Here is a 14,995-nt window from a genome sequence, read left to right as displayed (position 1 = left end):
ACTGCAGGAACATAAATCTCATTTTTAAAAGATTCTTACATTAAGTACCAGCCCTAAATTTCTGCAGCAAGTTTAATTCACTTTAACGGTGCGAATGGAGCAATACCTTGAAACTCATGGGGAGATTGACGGTGAGCTCCCGTTTTCGCAAAGCTAGCGGCGGAGCAGCACAAATCGTCCAGCAATTTGTGACAATTCACAACTCGCGCTGTATCCCTTACGTGCCACCAATTGCTGGGTTATGTACACACTAATAACGGTATGCACATTGAACTCTCCATTATTTTCCCAGCAAATTCTGAGTCAATGAGTTTAGCCCCCCACACCCCATCCCCCAGGTTCTTAGCATGCTATGTACTAAGTTCCTGGAGTACCCAGTAGGGTGCAGGCGCACACCGCACCCGAGGAGCAGTGGCCATTGGCAACACCACCCCAACATGCTCATGAGCTCTTCCAGCCTTGCATTCCTTCAGTTCTTCAATTCTAGCCTTTTGTTCATTGGCGGCTGACATCAAAGCTGCCTCAGCCCTATTCTTTGGAACACCCTCCCTAAAGTCCTTCAGTTCTCTACTTTTCTCACCACCTTAAACCTTCTAAAAATCCATCTTTTAACTACTTTTTTTGGTCACCCCTCATAATCTCCCCTCCACAGCTCAGCATCCATTCATTTTTCTGTTTTATCTGAATAAACACTCGTATTGATGGGGTAAAAACAAATGTTCTTTTATTTCCAAACCCTTTAGAACATTCCTGTCAAAGAATAACAAAAACAATACATGAGACCTTGGTTTGTAATTGCTACAATGTGCTGACTCCCATCAGTACCGCAGGATATTTTATAATTTAATGATGCTACGTAAATGCAAGTTATTGCTACAATGTCAGCTTGGTGCTGTTGGTAGGATGGTTGCCTCCACATCAAAAGGTTGCAGGTTCAAGCTTCCTCTCCAGGAGTTGATGCTTCAGTGCAGTACTGATGGAGTGCTGCATTGTTGGCAGGGTCATCTTTCCGATGATATGTTAAACTGATGTGCTGCTGCCTGTTCAGCTGGATGTTAAAGATCCCACGGCACTATTCAAAGAAGAACAGGGAGTTCTCCCATACGTCCTGAACATTCAGCCTCTGCCAACACCATTAAAAACATATTAACTGGCCATTTCTCTCATTTGCTGTGTATGGGACTTTGCTAATACACTAATTGACTTGCTGCATTTGCCTACATAACAGTGATTACATTTCAAAAGTGAATCATTGGCTGTAAAGTGTTTTGGGACATCCTGAGGATGTGAAGAGCTATGTGAATGCAAGTTAGCTTTTTATTATAAGCAACCACACTACTAACTGAGTCACGGGAATCTGAGTGCTTTGGTGGATACCCTGTGGAGAAATTGGAGTTGGTACCACAAGTAACATTCCTTTACGTGCACTTGTGGGTACACATGTCGCCTCAAAATCAATTCTACTGCTGTCCAGGATTTTACAGTTCTCCCATCAAGGGCAATATGCTGATGTAAGGGAAAATTGGTAAACTACATTATTAGTGTATATAAAGCAACAGGATACAGATAGTATAGAATATGTTCCATTTTTGTAAAAAAAAACTTTTGCTTAAGAGTTAATAAAATGTAAAAAATGTACCAGTAATTTGCAATATACAGGATATAATAAACAGAACAAGCAAAGGATGGGGGGAGGGAAAGAGACTTTGTCTGCTTGCTATTTGCAGACAAATTATAAACACATACTTTGCAAACACATTTAGGATTTCACTAGAAATAATGCACAGAACAGTTCCTCCCAAGTATTAATGCAGCAATTGATCCTCCTAATGAGGAAGAAAGTCAGACAGGGAAAATAAATTGCCTGAAGCACCATCAAAGCTAATAATGTCAAATGAGGCAGCAGTACCAATCCCCTGTATCAGCTCCGTCAGTGAGCTAGGAATTTAAGGTGCAATTTATTTGTCAAATAAGGCAAAACAACTGACAATTTCATCTTGTCAATTAAAAAGCAAATGGTTGATTCCCAATTATCCAAAAACTGCAGATAGTTACCCCATCAGAATCTTCCAATTGTGTAGAAATCTGCTTAACCTTAAAAACAAAGGTTCTTGTGAAAGTCAGGGCTGTTAGTTTTGGACAATGGAACATCTTCAATTGTAGGGACTCAGTATCAGCATCAAGCACTTCAAAGTCATCTATAGCAGTTAGAAGTAGAATAAAGCTCCCTCTGCCCCAATATTCCTTACTGCACAAATGGCCATAATTTGTGGTCAGCCGCTGGCCCTGAAGAAAGCTGCTCAGATCTCGCGATCTCTGTGGCGAGAAGTTTGCTGAATGGGAATTCCTAGTGCAATGCTGCAGTGACGTCAACAAGCTGTCTAAGCAGCTAATCACATTGTAGAATTCTCACAGACAGGAAACCAAGAAATAAGAAGCTGCTTTTATTGGGACTTTTAAAAAATGTTACAGAGAGCGAAATAAAAATTGAGACTCTCACATGTGGATAAGGTAGAAGCTGAAATATCATGAACAAACTTTAAAAAAAATTAAGTTTATAAAATGTTTTAATTGTTATCATAATGGAGAAATTTGACACTCCACAAATATAAAAAATATTTTTTTAGGACCAGAACATTTGTTTACCAGTCAATATGCTGTTAAAACCCCAGTTACACCTATTCCAACAAGGCTTAACATTTAATGGGGTATTTAACAGCTATATTACCACAAAAAAAACCAAGTTTTCATCACTTTCACTGAGTATACTGATTGCCAGCTATGGGGGGGGGATTCCACAGTGCAGCCGGTGTCGGAGTAGTGAATCACTGACCACAACTTCACGATTTCCACATTTAGATGCACAAGCGCTAAATCCTGAAATTGCGGTCAGTTTCATGGGGGTACTTACGGTGAACGCTGTTAGTTCACCGTCATTACCCACTGCAAATTCCGGCCCATTATATTTTCCATTTCCCACACTAGCCATCCTATTTTTTTAAAATTCATTGATGGGATGTGGGCGTCGCTGGCTAGGCCTGCATTTAGTGCCCATTCCTAATTGCCCTTGAGAAGATGGTGGTGCGCCGCCTTCTTGAACCGCTGCCGTCCATATGGTGTAGGTACAAGATTCCTAACTTATTGCAAATCAAATGTTGAATTAGTGCTGTGGGCCTCTGCTTACTGGGAACTCGGTTGAAACTATCCGAACTTCTTTCAAGTAGGATCCTTCCATTCAGCAGTTTAGACTGGATTTAAAACCAGGTTCCAGATGTTAGGCCATGAGGATGAGTTTCTACATGGATTCTCCCAATTATCCACCATAACTTTGGTGGTAATCAATGAAAACGGTGTAAACTGACATGGTACAGGTGTGATACCCATGCCCAGAAGTGTGAATTATAATGGTAATGGGGGAGGGGTTTACAATGCTAAATTGATTCCATACCAGATTCATTCTGGTGTGAAGTTAGTGGTATAAATGTGTGCCAAATGTTTTCCTTTATGGCAACATGCAGGGTTTGCCATGGTTCATCTACTGAAGTTACGACAGGCGATCAGGAGAACCCACAAGGAAATTCACTTCCATGTCCCCAAAACCACAAAATTATATTTTATTGCCCAGGAAAACCAGAATTTGTTCTTAACATTATTAAACGGGAATAAAATTACTAATACGTTTAGAGTTAAGCACACTGACTCAGAAACACAGCAAAAGAAGTTTAACTATTGTACATTAGCATAAACAGAATTTCCAGAGATAATTTATTGAACTGAATGAAAGTTGTCAATAGCCGTCACTTGCAAATTCATTTACATATTTTACAACTTGTTTTTGAAAACATTTGCAATTTTGGGCCGCTGAGTGCAATGTTCCCTTGAAGCTGCGAGGCCACACAGCGATCTGCAGGTCCCGCGCAGCCGGTTCAACAGTGTTCTAATAGCAAAAACCGTGTATGCGCGGTAATTTGAATGGCCCGCGCGCAGCCCCTTGAAGGGGCCGTGCACCCAAAAAAAATTAGCAGGAACATTGGCTGAGTGGCATGCTATTCTGATGCATTAATGCCCGGTGCCATAAACTAGTAGGCTCCAGTTTTACATCCAGGCTTAATATTTGGGCTTCCACCGGATGGCAAAGCTGCCCACATTTGAGTTGTCAGACACAGCACCGAGCAAAAGGAGGACCAGTAGGGTTCCTTAGGAATTGTACTTGAGCACCCTCTTCTGTCTGGGTACAGTGTGGCATTGGCAGTGGTCCTGGAGATGTCTGCAGTCGCTAGTGTGCTCAGAATCTACAGTATGAACCCTGACGTATTACAAAAGGGAGAAGAAGAGAGGACAAAATTAACCAACAGGAAGGAAAATTATTTTAAATTTGCAATTAAAAAAAAAAAGGCTGAGACTACTACCACAGCAAAACTGGATAAATAGAAAGATTTCTTGTTTGTATGACAACTCAGCCTCTCAGTCCCGAATTACTATTTCTAATCCACCTACACACATGTACAAATGTTGTATATGTCCATACTGAAAACCAATTATTCATTGTTCAAATGATAATTGGATATTAAGAGAACCAGCAATAATAATGGATAGCAAGGAGAATGGATTGAATACAAGGCAAGCATTTAATGTTTAGAGAGGGGATTTAGTTGAAGTTCCACTGGTAAATTATAGTGGGCCTGGCACAAAACCAACTCCTGAGGGTGGTCCTGTTTACATTTAAAAAGCATAAATCATCTTGGTATGCTATATGTTTCAGTGAGTGGACTTCGAGTAATTTTTGGGTTCAATTGGATCTCTAAACATTACCGTGGCATTAGATTCACACCTTGCAAGCTGCCACAATGGAAATATTTGACATATACATTTACACCACAAAGAATCTGATATGGACTTTACTCTAGAATCGATTTAGCATTGTAAACCCTTCACCCATTATCAGCATAAATCACAGCTCTCGGCATGGGTTTCTTATCTGTATCATGTCAGTGTCTTGGAAATATAAATGCTGACATGAGTTTTTGATTTCTTGCATCCATCTCCTGGTAACAGTGATGGTGGTAGGGAGAGAGAAACACCAATGTGCTATTCTTGTCCCTAGCCTGCATGATTGGGATTGAAAGATCCACGTTGACCTGCTGTACTGGAAACACCACAAAGTTCTGTCTGGTACCCAGATTGAACGTATTTCTGAAGTCACTCAAAGATCTCAGTGTAAGCTGGATGGCAGAGAGGTACATAATAGGTGCCCTTCAGTTTCATTATAAAACCAAACTTTTAGCTTCGCTGAAGTAAGTGGATGCCCTTGATTATTTAATGTATGAAACATGAATTCTGAGGTAAATCCAGAAATTCAGGTTTATTCTTTGAAATAAGAACACATTATCGTGGCAGCAGATTGTTGACTTCACTTTATAAGGAGAGGCAGCAGTCTTTACATTGATCTAACTGAGTAGAGCACAAAAAAAAGAGACTCTTCCGGCCTATTATCATTGTGTTCATGTTGTTTTTACCTTCTAGTAAATCAGATGTAGTGGAATACATTATACAGTATTATATTCTCAGCTCCGATCAATATGTCAAAAGGTAGTTAAACCAATTGATAAATAATTGATATTAGGTTTCAAACAAACATTATTGTCTGTTAGAATCAAACTATATCTGATAAGAAATCCAGCACAGTAAATTGTGTTTACATGCAACCACATAAAACTAGCCAAAGGTACCCAAAAGATGAAACAAGTGATCTTGTCTGAGAGCCAGCCTGTGCGTATAATAGGGTCGTAATGCTGATATTGATTTCCATTAACAGCAGACATTCCTCACACATGTGGTTTTTGTATGTACATCAGTGTGGGTGGTCTCAAGAGCACTAAGTGCAGCAGGATGGCTTAGTCTTGGAGAATTGGAGGAAGATGCTATTAGCACACTTTTAACAGTGTTACTGAATCCCAAAATGCATAAAACAGATTTTTGTTTCTACTCTTCATTGCAAAAGCTTTTATTTTAACTTGTGCTAATCCTTTAAATCATAAAAAGACCATTACTGCACAGGCTCACTTACTTTGACAGGGTTAGTGTTTCTCTCTTTGCTCTGAGAACAATCATAAAATTAATGCTTTTGTTTTTTTTCCTCTTTAAACTCCCTGACCTTTTGGAATGCTGAGCGCTCCTAGGTCCTTTATTAAAATCCAGTGTTCAAAAGTTAATAATCTTTCATTGAAAGTTACATATTTCAAAAAATATATTCTCTTTTCCTATGGATTGTTCCATTGAATGTCAAAAGTTCTATGAAAATATAGGAATGTAGGACAGGAAAAGCCCATTCAATGTATTCAGCTTCCCACGTCATTTTGGTTTATGTACAGAATTTATAGGACTATTTTCATACAGGACCTAGACAGACTATTTTTTCTCTTGCTTTACATCCCTCTATTCACTGTTGAATAAGGAATCTGTTCACTTCTTTTCCAATGTTTCAACCAAGTCTACATCTACTGTACTAGGTGGTTGTCCCTAAGTGACCAGCTTTAAGGCTGCAGTTATACTGTTATATCACAGTGTGATCTGAGTCTTACTGACATTTACAGAAGAGCTCTGCACATCCGTTGTTTGACATCGCTCTCTGTGGCTAGGTTTTAATCTTAGGAGAGAAGGGCAGCAGCATCTGTTTCCTTTTAACATTAAAACAAAATTGTTCAAAATTTTAAAGGTTCCCAAGTACTCCAATAGATTGTCTTAGATCTCTTTGAAACTCAGCTTCACACCAGACTGGAGTTAAATGGCAACTAGAGTAAACTTGAAATGATATGAAATACCCCCTCAGAGCACCTAAGACCACTTTATTTTTGGCATGGAAATGGCAGTATAACTGCACCCTAAATGCAAAGTATTTTCTTCCTAACTTTCTCCAGATCCACCTTACCAGCAACCTTTATATGACCATCTCATGCATGCCCAAGATGTGGTCAGTGGAACTATTCATTGTGTACAGATAAGTAATATCAATTTGATATACTAGTCAATCTTCCATGATATTGGACATGGGGAATCAAGGCCAAATGTTGTTTTCAGGTGAAGCGGGTTTAGAGGCCGGGGATTATTTGGACCAGAGCGTGCAGTCCCATTTTAAAGTCATACATTCTCTCCTTATATTTATATTTACATTGAATATGTCAATGTCCACATTTAGAATGGAAACTGCCTATGTAAACTTGCCACTCCCTTAGTACTGCATGAAGTGTCAGCCTAGGTTATATGTGTGAGTCCTGGAGTGGGGCTTTAATTAATGATTTTCTGCTAAAGCTGGCAGAATTTGAGCTGGTTACACATATGAAGTGAGTACATCAATCAGCACACCATTGTCTTTCAACTGACAAAAAAAATCTGGAGCTATTTTTCAACCAATCAGAATCCATTGTGACAAAAAAAATTGAAAACTTTTCCCACAGTTTCTTTTTCTTTACTGTTCTTACATTTTGGGGGGTTCTTTACTTGTTCTTTTTACTGCATATATGTTTTGTTCCTGTATTTCAGACTACTTTTGTAGGTGCGTTAGCCCATTATGTCCCAGAGGGAATGTTTTCATTTGACCAGATATCAAAGAATTAACAGGAAATCCTCTTCAGTTTGTTTCAGCCAGTGGTTTTATCCCATGCATTCATGAAATCCTACTTGTCTTCATAGGATAGCAGATTAGCACTACACTAGACTCTGCCTTGGGCTTTAGCAGCCAAATAAATTTACTGAACAGTAATAGTGGCTGATAAACTTAGCTATTTCTATTTCAATCTCCCCGTGTAGCAGAAAACAATATTCTTACATTGCTGTTATTTCCTTTTTTTCGGTCTATGGCAGTTATTTGGCCTGATTATCTCTGTTTGAAGACTCCAGATAGAATCACCAATTTAAACGAGGTAGGTTGATCAATACCTTAAGAAAGTTCCCAGGTTTAAATAGTTTTCTGTTAAATTCAAAAAAGCTATCAATCAAACATATATTTGAACAAATCCCATAAGATGTTTGTATCGAATTGATTGAATTGGTATCATCGCTAGTCATAGACAAACCAATTAAAATCTGCAACAATTATATTAAGTTAAGCTAGGATACGATTTCTGTGAGTGTAGATGGTTTTTAACTTCTTATGTACCATGGCAGTAAAAAACAAAAAGGGTGTAGGCCAGGGTGAAGCTACCTGAAATTGGCCTTTATTCTTTCTCCACTTGTTCATTCTCTTATTTAATTGTGCATGATTCACTCACATGCATGCATTCCTGCACAACAACATGACACACTCTAAGCTGAATAAGCATTGTTTAAAATGGTGTCAAGAACAAGCACGATCTGCCCCAATAGCTCACAGTACCCTATGTCAAGCATTTCACCCACAGCCACTACCAACACAGCTATATCCATCCTGGGGATTTAGGTAGTTAGTTTAATGACACCGGGTAAATCACAGAATACAAGTGAGCAGAAGCATGTGGTGGTGACAGGGGAGGAGCAAGAAGCTACTGGCTAGCGGAACAGCTGGCATCCTTCCTGAGTTGCAGAGCCCTGAGATTCATTTTTGGCACCTGCATTTAAAACAGGAATGCTATCTGAGCACCAACACTTTTTGTTGTCATTAGCAACTGTGTCAAAATATCCTGAAAAGGTGTGGCAGTGACTGTGGACCAGTCCACTACCCACATCTGTGCAGTTGTGCATGATTGCTTAACTGAAATGCAATCCACTATGGGGTTTGTGGCAACTTTGGAACATCTACATTGGAGCCTCAATGACAGAGGCCTTTTGCACAGTGGTTGAATTTCTCGTGAATGATCACACCGCTGCTCTGGAGGCTTTGAGCTCCAGTCTCCAAGAGGCTGTCTTCTTTCAATATGTTGGGAGATTGAATGGAGGGAGCTATTTTCAGGACTGCACTGAGACCTGATACTAGTTATAACCAAGAGTAGAAGGAGGTATAATGAAGGAATGTGTATGAGCTTACAAAATAGCTAATAAAAGTTCTATGAATCTATTTCAAAAATGATGCTATCTATCAAAGTATTTACAAGGTCTCTCAACCTGAAAGTATAGTGTAAGCCGTCAATGTGCTTACCTATTTTGTAAGCTACTACACATTACTACATTACAACAGGGACTACACTTCAAAAGTAATTCATTGGCTGTAAAGCACTTTGGGACGTCCTGAGGTTTTTTAAAAATGCAAGTCTTTCTTTATGTAAAAAAATGATACAGGGATGGGACATTGTTATGCTTTCCTGGTTATTCACTGTAGATGGAAAATGTCCATGTTTGGCTGTTAGCAATATCTACATGTATTCTATTATATCTCTTATATTATCTAGAATACAATTTATGTTAAAAATAACTCTTGGAAAATGTTAGTTATTCGCTACTAACTTAAAAAAATAATGAATTACAATTTATTTAAAAATTGCACCAGCCCACTTTTGCAAAAATCAACATTGCAAAGATTTGAAAATACCAATGTTCTGTCCTTTCCCATAACCTGCACCTTGCCAAGAGCATCTGCACTTCAGGTTTTAATGTAGGGCTGAATATCATTCATTAAAATTGAGACACTAACTATTTAACTAAGTTCTTCACAAATCAATTGCTTAAATGGATAGCACCTTAAGTGCTTCCCCTTAAAAATTAGTGGGCAGTAATGGAAAAATAGTTTTCATAACGCATAATGTAAAAAGGTAGTTTACCCAGATTGGCATTCTACCTTGAAACCAGAATAATGCTTAGAAGGAAATCAACTGCAGCATTAAAATTGTAGTTGCAGCATGCAACACCCTGAGGAGATAATTATCTGATGCAGCAAAATGAGAATTTCAGCAAAATGTACACGTCGTTGTAATGCCTGGTGTTGATATGCTGCCTCGAAATGATCCCACTCACTCAAAGTGGCTGAAGGCCGCAGGCATTTATAACATCATGTATAAGACAAAACCTGGCAGTGTTGCGGAGACATCATGGGGAAGAAATTTGTGTTAGACAGTAAAGTTGCCGGTGTCACCAGCAACTGGAGTTAACGGCCACTGAAAATGGCCGCAATGCTAATGGAATAAAATTCACCTGGAGGATGGAGATTGTTGGCGCAGTGCTTACCTGCTGTACAATGACGTCCTGGTGGCGTTACTGGAGGCATCCGATCTGAAGTTTGTGTGCAGGTGTGGCGTTTGAGCCTCGCGCAGCCTCTGGAAGTGAGGCTATGGAGCTCACAAGGAATTGTGGGCAATGAAGAGGCCTGAGAATTAAAGGGGCTATGCACACTGAATCAATACAAATTAAAGTTAAGTGACAATACAGTTTTCAGCCCTTTCTGCCTTTTAAAAAATATTTCACATTAAAATGTCCCAAATGTGAATATTCAGCTCTTAAAGCTGAAATCCCTTCCTAACCTCAAAAAAATGGGGAAAGTACTTCAGCACTAACACAAATGGCTCAGCAAGCCAGGGATGGGCACCCAGGGACTCTCACACAGCAATCCAGCTTTATGCAGGGGGTCAAACACTGCAAGACAGGCCATCTAGCCACAGGGGCCAGGAGGCCTTCCAGAAAGAACGATGTGGGAGGAGATCACTGAGGCCGTCACTGTCAGCAGTGTCGCCCCCACCACCTGGCTCCAGTGCCCAAAGAAGCTTCATGACCCCAGACCAGTGGTCGAGGTTGGTGAATGCATCTTCAAAAGTCGTCTCCTACCAGCTACACCACTAGCCTCATACACTGCTCAATGCATGACCCCCACCCTCAATCACTCACCTACCAAAAATCTGCACCAATCACGAGGCACAGTGCCCATTCCTAGCCTCACCTCATCTCCTTGGAGGAGACGGTGCTGGCCATTCTTGGCAGGAGCATGGCTGAGCCCTTGGCCAGCGGCGGGGCTGAAAAGATACAAGATGCTGGTATCCTCATATGTTATCCTTGTCCTGGCATGAACCTCATGGTTTCCCGCCCTCCCATCACCAGAACACCACTCTTGTGCATTCTTCATTTCACATACCCTAGAAATGCAGCCTGCCAACCAGTGGCTGACCAAGAATAGAGAGAGGAGAGTGTAGAAGATCAAGAACATTGATTTGACACTCCCAGCTACCAGCTCCTCAAGGTCAACCAGCAAGGACATTTGCAGGGACCGGGTACTGAATTTGGATGATCAGCCATGATCGCATTGAATGGCGGAGCAGGCTCGAGGGGCCGAATGGCCTACTCCTGCTCCTATCTTCTATGTTTCTATGTTTCAGTGTCCCCCACTGAAAGTCAGCAGCCTTCCACCAGCTATGCTGCAGCCACTGGGGTAGCACTGCGTGACATCAGTAGGATACAAGGACAGAATCCGTTTGGTTAGAGTTGAGGAGCAAAAAGGGTATGATCACACTACAGGGGGTATTCCATAGGCCTCCAAATAGTGAGAGGGAGGTAGAGGAGAGAATCTGCAGGGAAATTGCAGAGCTATGCAAGAGCTATAGAGCGGTGATATTGGGGGACTTTAATTATCCAAATATCAATTGGGATAATGCTAGGGTAAAGGGAAAGGAGGGGGAGGAATTTCTAAAATGTGTTCAGGAGAATTTCCTTGACCAGTATGTTCTTGGCCCAACTAGGAAGGAGGCATTGCTGGATCTGGTGCTGGGGAGTGAGCTGGGCCAGGTCAGCCAAGTGTCTGTGGGAGAACACTCGGGTGCGAGTGATCATCGTATCATAAGATTTAGATTAGCAATGGAGAGGAGCAAGGAACAATCTAGGGTGGAACTTCTAAACTGGAATAGGGCTAACTTCAATCGGATGCGAAAGGATCTAGCCAGGGTAAAATGGAACCAAAGACTGACAGGAAAAACTGTAACGGAACAATGGGTGATCTTTAAGGAGGAGATGTTCCAAGTACAGGCTAGGTACATTCCAACAAGAGGGAAGGGAAGGGAACCAAAGCAAGGGCTCCTTGGATGACGAGGGAGATAGAGAAGATGATGAAACAAAAACAGAGCGTGTATGATGGATGGCAGGTGAATTCTTCAAGGGAGATCCAGACCAAATACAATAAGTTGAGAGGGGAAGTGAAGATGAAAATAAGATTGGCAAAGAGAATATGAGAGTAGAATGGCGGTTAACATAAAAGGGAACCCAAAAATCTTCTATTAGCATGTAAACAGTAAGCGGGTAGTAAGAGGCGGGGTGGGGCCTATTAGGGACAAAGAAGGTGATATATGCTTAGGGGCGCAGGGCAAGGCTAGAATACTCAATGAGTACTTTGTATTGGTGTTTACCAAGGAGGTGGATGCTGACAAAATATCGGTCGAAGTGGAAAGGGTAGAAGCAATGGAAGGGGTAAAAATTGATAGACAGGATGTACTAGAAAGGCTGGTGTTGTGTCTGTGTGTTGATAGAGACACTGAAGACAGGAGTTGGTTTCATAGGTGTTTACTAAACAAAGTCTGGAGAGGAACTAACTGATACAACACAATATACAGGCTTATATAGCCCGAGTGGCCATTACCGGCATTACAGTACACATGGGGCTCTTAAAGGCACATACACTACAATTCCTCCCCTTTTAGCCAACCAGTACATAATATTTTAAGTAATTATTAATTACACGTTACAAGAAAAATAATCTACACATTGCTGCAGTTAATTAATTATAAGTCAGTCTCTCTGGAGGCTTCCTGACTTGGTCCGGATAACGCCTTGGTGGTGTAGTAGGTTCTTTTGGCAAGGCTGATTCGGCTTGAATGCCAGTGTCGGGTTCATCGGGTTCCAGTATCACCGGATCGGAGGTAGATATGGGTATCTCTACTTCATCGTTAGGCGTATAGAGTTGTGGTGTAGGTTGTCCCTTTTCGGATGACTCTATGATTTGGTCAGCATGGCGCCTTATTATGCTTTCTCCGATGTCCACGGTATACATCAGCGGTCCTAGTCGTGTGCAGATAGTTCCAGGCTGCCATTTCTCAGTACGGTAGTCCCGGGCCAAAACTTGTTGACATATCTGGAAGGTTCTAGTTGGCCTTTCATTCATGCCTTGAAAGTGCCGGTTCTCCATGTCCCTTCTGATGTTGGGCTTGATCAAATCCAGCCGGCATCTTAGGCTTCTATTGAAGAACATCATGGCGGAAGTTTGGTTTGTAACCATATGTGTTGCATTCCTGTATGCGAACAAGAAGTTATCCACCTTGTGCTGAAGTTTTATGTCTTCATTACCCATGGCCTTTATGGCCTTCTTGATGGTCTGGACAAACCTTTCAGCCAATCCATTGGTGGCGGGATGGTATGGGGCGGACGTGTAGTGCTTAACCCCATTGTTTATTAAGAACTTCCTGAATTCTTCAGACACAAATTGCGGTCCATTATCAGAACAGATCTGTTCCGGCAGCCCATTCCTGGCAAATATGGTCCTTAATACTGTGATGGTTTTTTCCGTGGTGGTGGAGGACATCTTTATTACCTCCGGCCACTTGGAGTGTGCATCAACCGCGATTAAGAACATTGAGTCCATAAATGGACCAGCAAAGTCGATGTGTACCCTTTGCCAGGGAGGTGAGGGCCACTCCCATGGATGTAGAGGGGCTTGGGGTGGAGCGTTTTGGACCTTCTAGCATCCTAGGCAGCTCTTGGTCATTTCTTCGATGTCTCCATCGATACCTGGCCACCATACAAACGCCCTGGCTAGGTTCTTCATTTTCACTCCACCCAGATGCCCCTCGTGAAGCTCCTTTAGAACTTTATCCTGGAGTTTGGGTGGAATCACCACTCTGGATCCACACATCAAGGTTCCTCTGCACACTGACAGCTGTTCTCTTCTTTGCGAGAATGCTGGCAGCAGTGGTTCGCCATGTGCTGGCCATCCCTTCACTGTTAAATCGTAGACTCGTGAGAGAGTCGGGTCATTTCTAGTTTCCCTTTCAATGGCAGAATTTGTTACTGGTAGACATTCGACTATGGTAGAGTGGAAAATCTCCACTGGGTCTACGGTAGGTGCTTCTTCTACCGTTGGCAATGGTAGGCGCGATAACCCGTCAGCATTCCCATGCTGTTTTGATCCTTTGTATTCTATGTTGTATTGGTGTGCCCCTAGAAAAAGGGACCACCTCTAGCCTTTGCGCTGTCATAATGGGAACACCCTTTTTAGGGTTGAATATGGAGATGAGGGGTTGATGGTCAGTCAACAAGGTAAATTTTTGTCCGTGTAGGTAATGGTTGAATTTCTTCACTCCCCATACCAGGCTGAGTGCTTCCCTGTCGATTTGGGCATAGTTACGCTCAGCTGAGTTCAATGAGCGTGACGCAAAAGCTATCGGCCGTTCCGAGCCATCAGGGAATTTATGCGATAATACTGCTCCTACGCCGTAAGGGGATGCATCGCACGCCAGTCTGATTGGCAGTGATGGGTTGTAATGAGCCAAAACTTCTTTGTACGCGATTAAGTCTTTGCATTTATGGAAGGCACGTTTACAGTCTTTGCTCCATTTCCAAATTACTCCTGTTTGTAGCAGTTCATTAAGAGGGTTTGGAAGAGTTGATAAGTTCGGTAAAAATTTATGATAGTAATTCATTAATCCCAGGAACGACCTTAATTGTGAAACATTTTCAGGTGCTGGGGCTTTTATGACCGCTTCAATTTTTTCAGGTGACTTATGCAACCCTTCCTTATTAATTATGTGGCCACAATATGATATTTGATTTTGGAAAAATTCGCACTTGGGGCGATTTGCTCGTAGGCCCCGTTCTCTCAGCCTAGTGAGCACCTGCTCCAAATTGGCAAGGTGCTCGTTGTCATTTTCTCCTGTTACAAGGATGTCGTCTAGGTAGCATTGAGTCCCCGGAATCCCTTGGAGGACTTGCTCCATTGCTCTTTGCCAGATAGCTGGAGTGGATGCTACTCCGAAAACCAGTCGATTGTACTGGTACAGACCTTTGTGTGTATTTATCGTGAGATATTTTTTAGAGGCCTCTTCAACCTCCATCTGTAGAT

At 41.6% G+C, this 14,995-nt stretch overlaps 1 long non-coding RNA gene across 1 annotated transcript; it reads right to left on the bottom strand.

Moving 5' to 3' along the window:
* Window positions 1-707: 707 nt before the first annotated feature.
* Window positions 708-10,561, bottom strand: LOC147124217 (uncharacterized). Its single transcript, XR_015079685.1, has 2 exons — window positions 10,132-10,561; window positions 708-4,306 (listed from the first exon to the last, which is right to left on the bottom strand). It is a non-coding gene; the product is annotated as an uncharacterized LOC147124217 (long non-coding RNA).
* Between the last annotated feature and the right edge of the window lie 4,434 nt (window positions 10,562-14,995).

Source organism: Somniosus microcephalus, chromosome 1 (assembly GCF_052327205.1).
Source record: "Somniosus microcephalus isolate GS21.2 chromosome 1, FLI_Smic_1.0, whole genome shotgun sequence".
Lineage (NCBI taxonomy): Eukaryota > Metazoa > Chordata > Chondrichthyes > Squaliformes > Somniosidae > Somniosus > Somniosus microcephalus.
The sequence above is the reverse complement of the archived record's forward strand: the minus strand, read 5'-3'. Positions and strand labels throughout refer to the sequence as shown.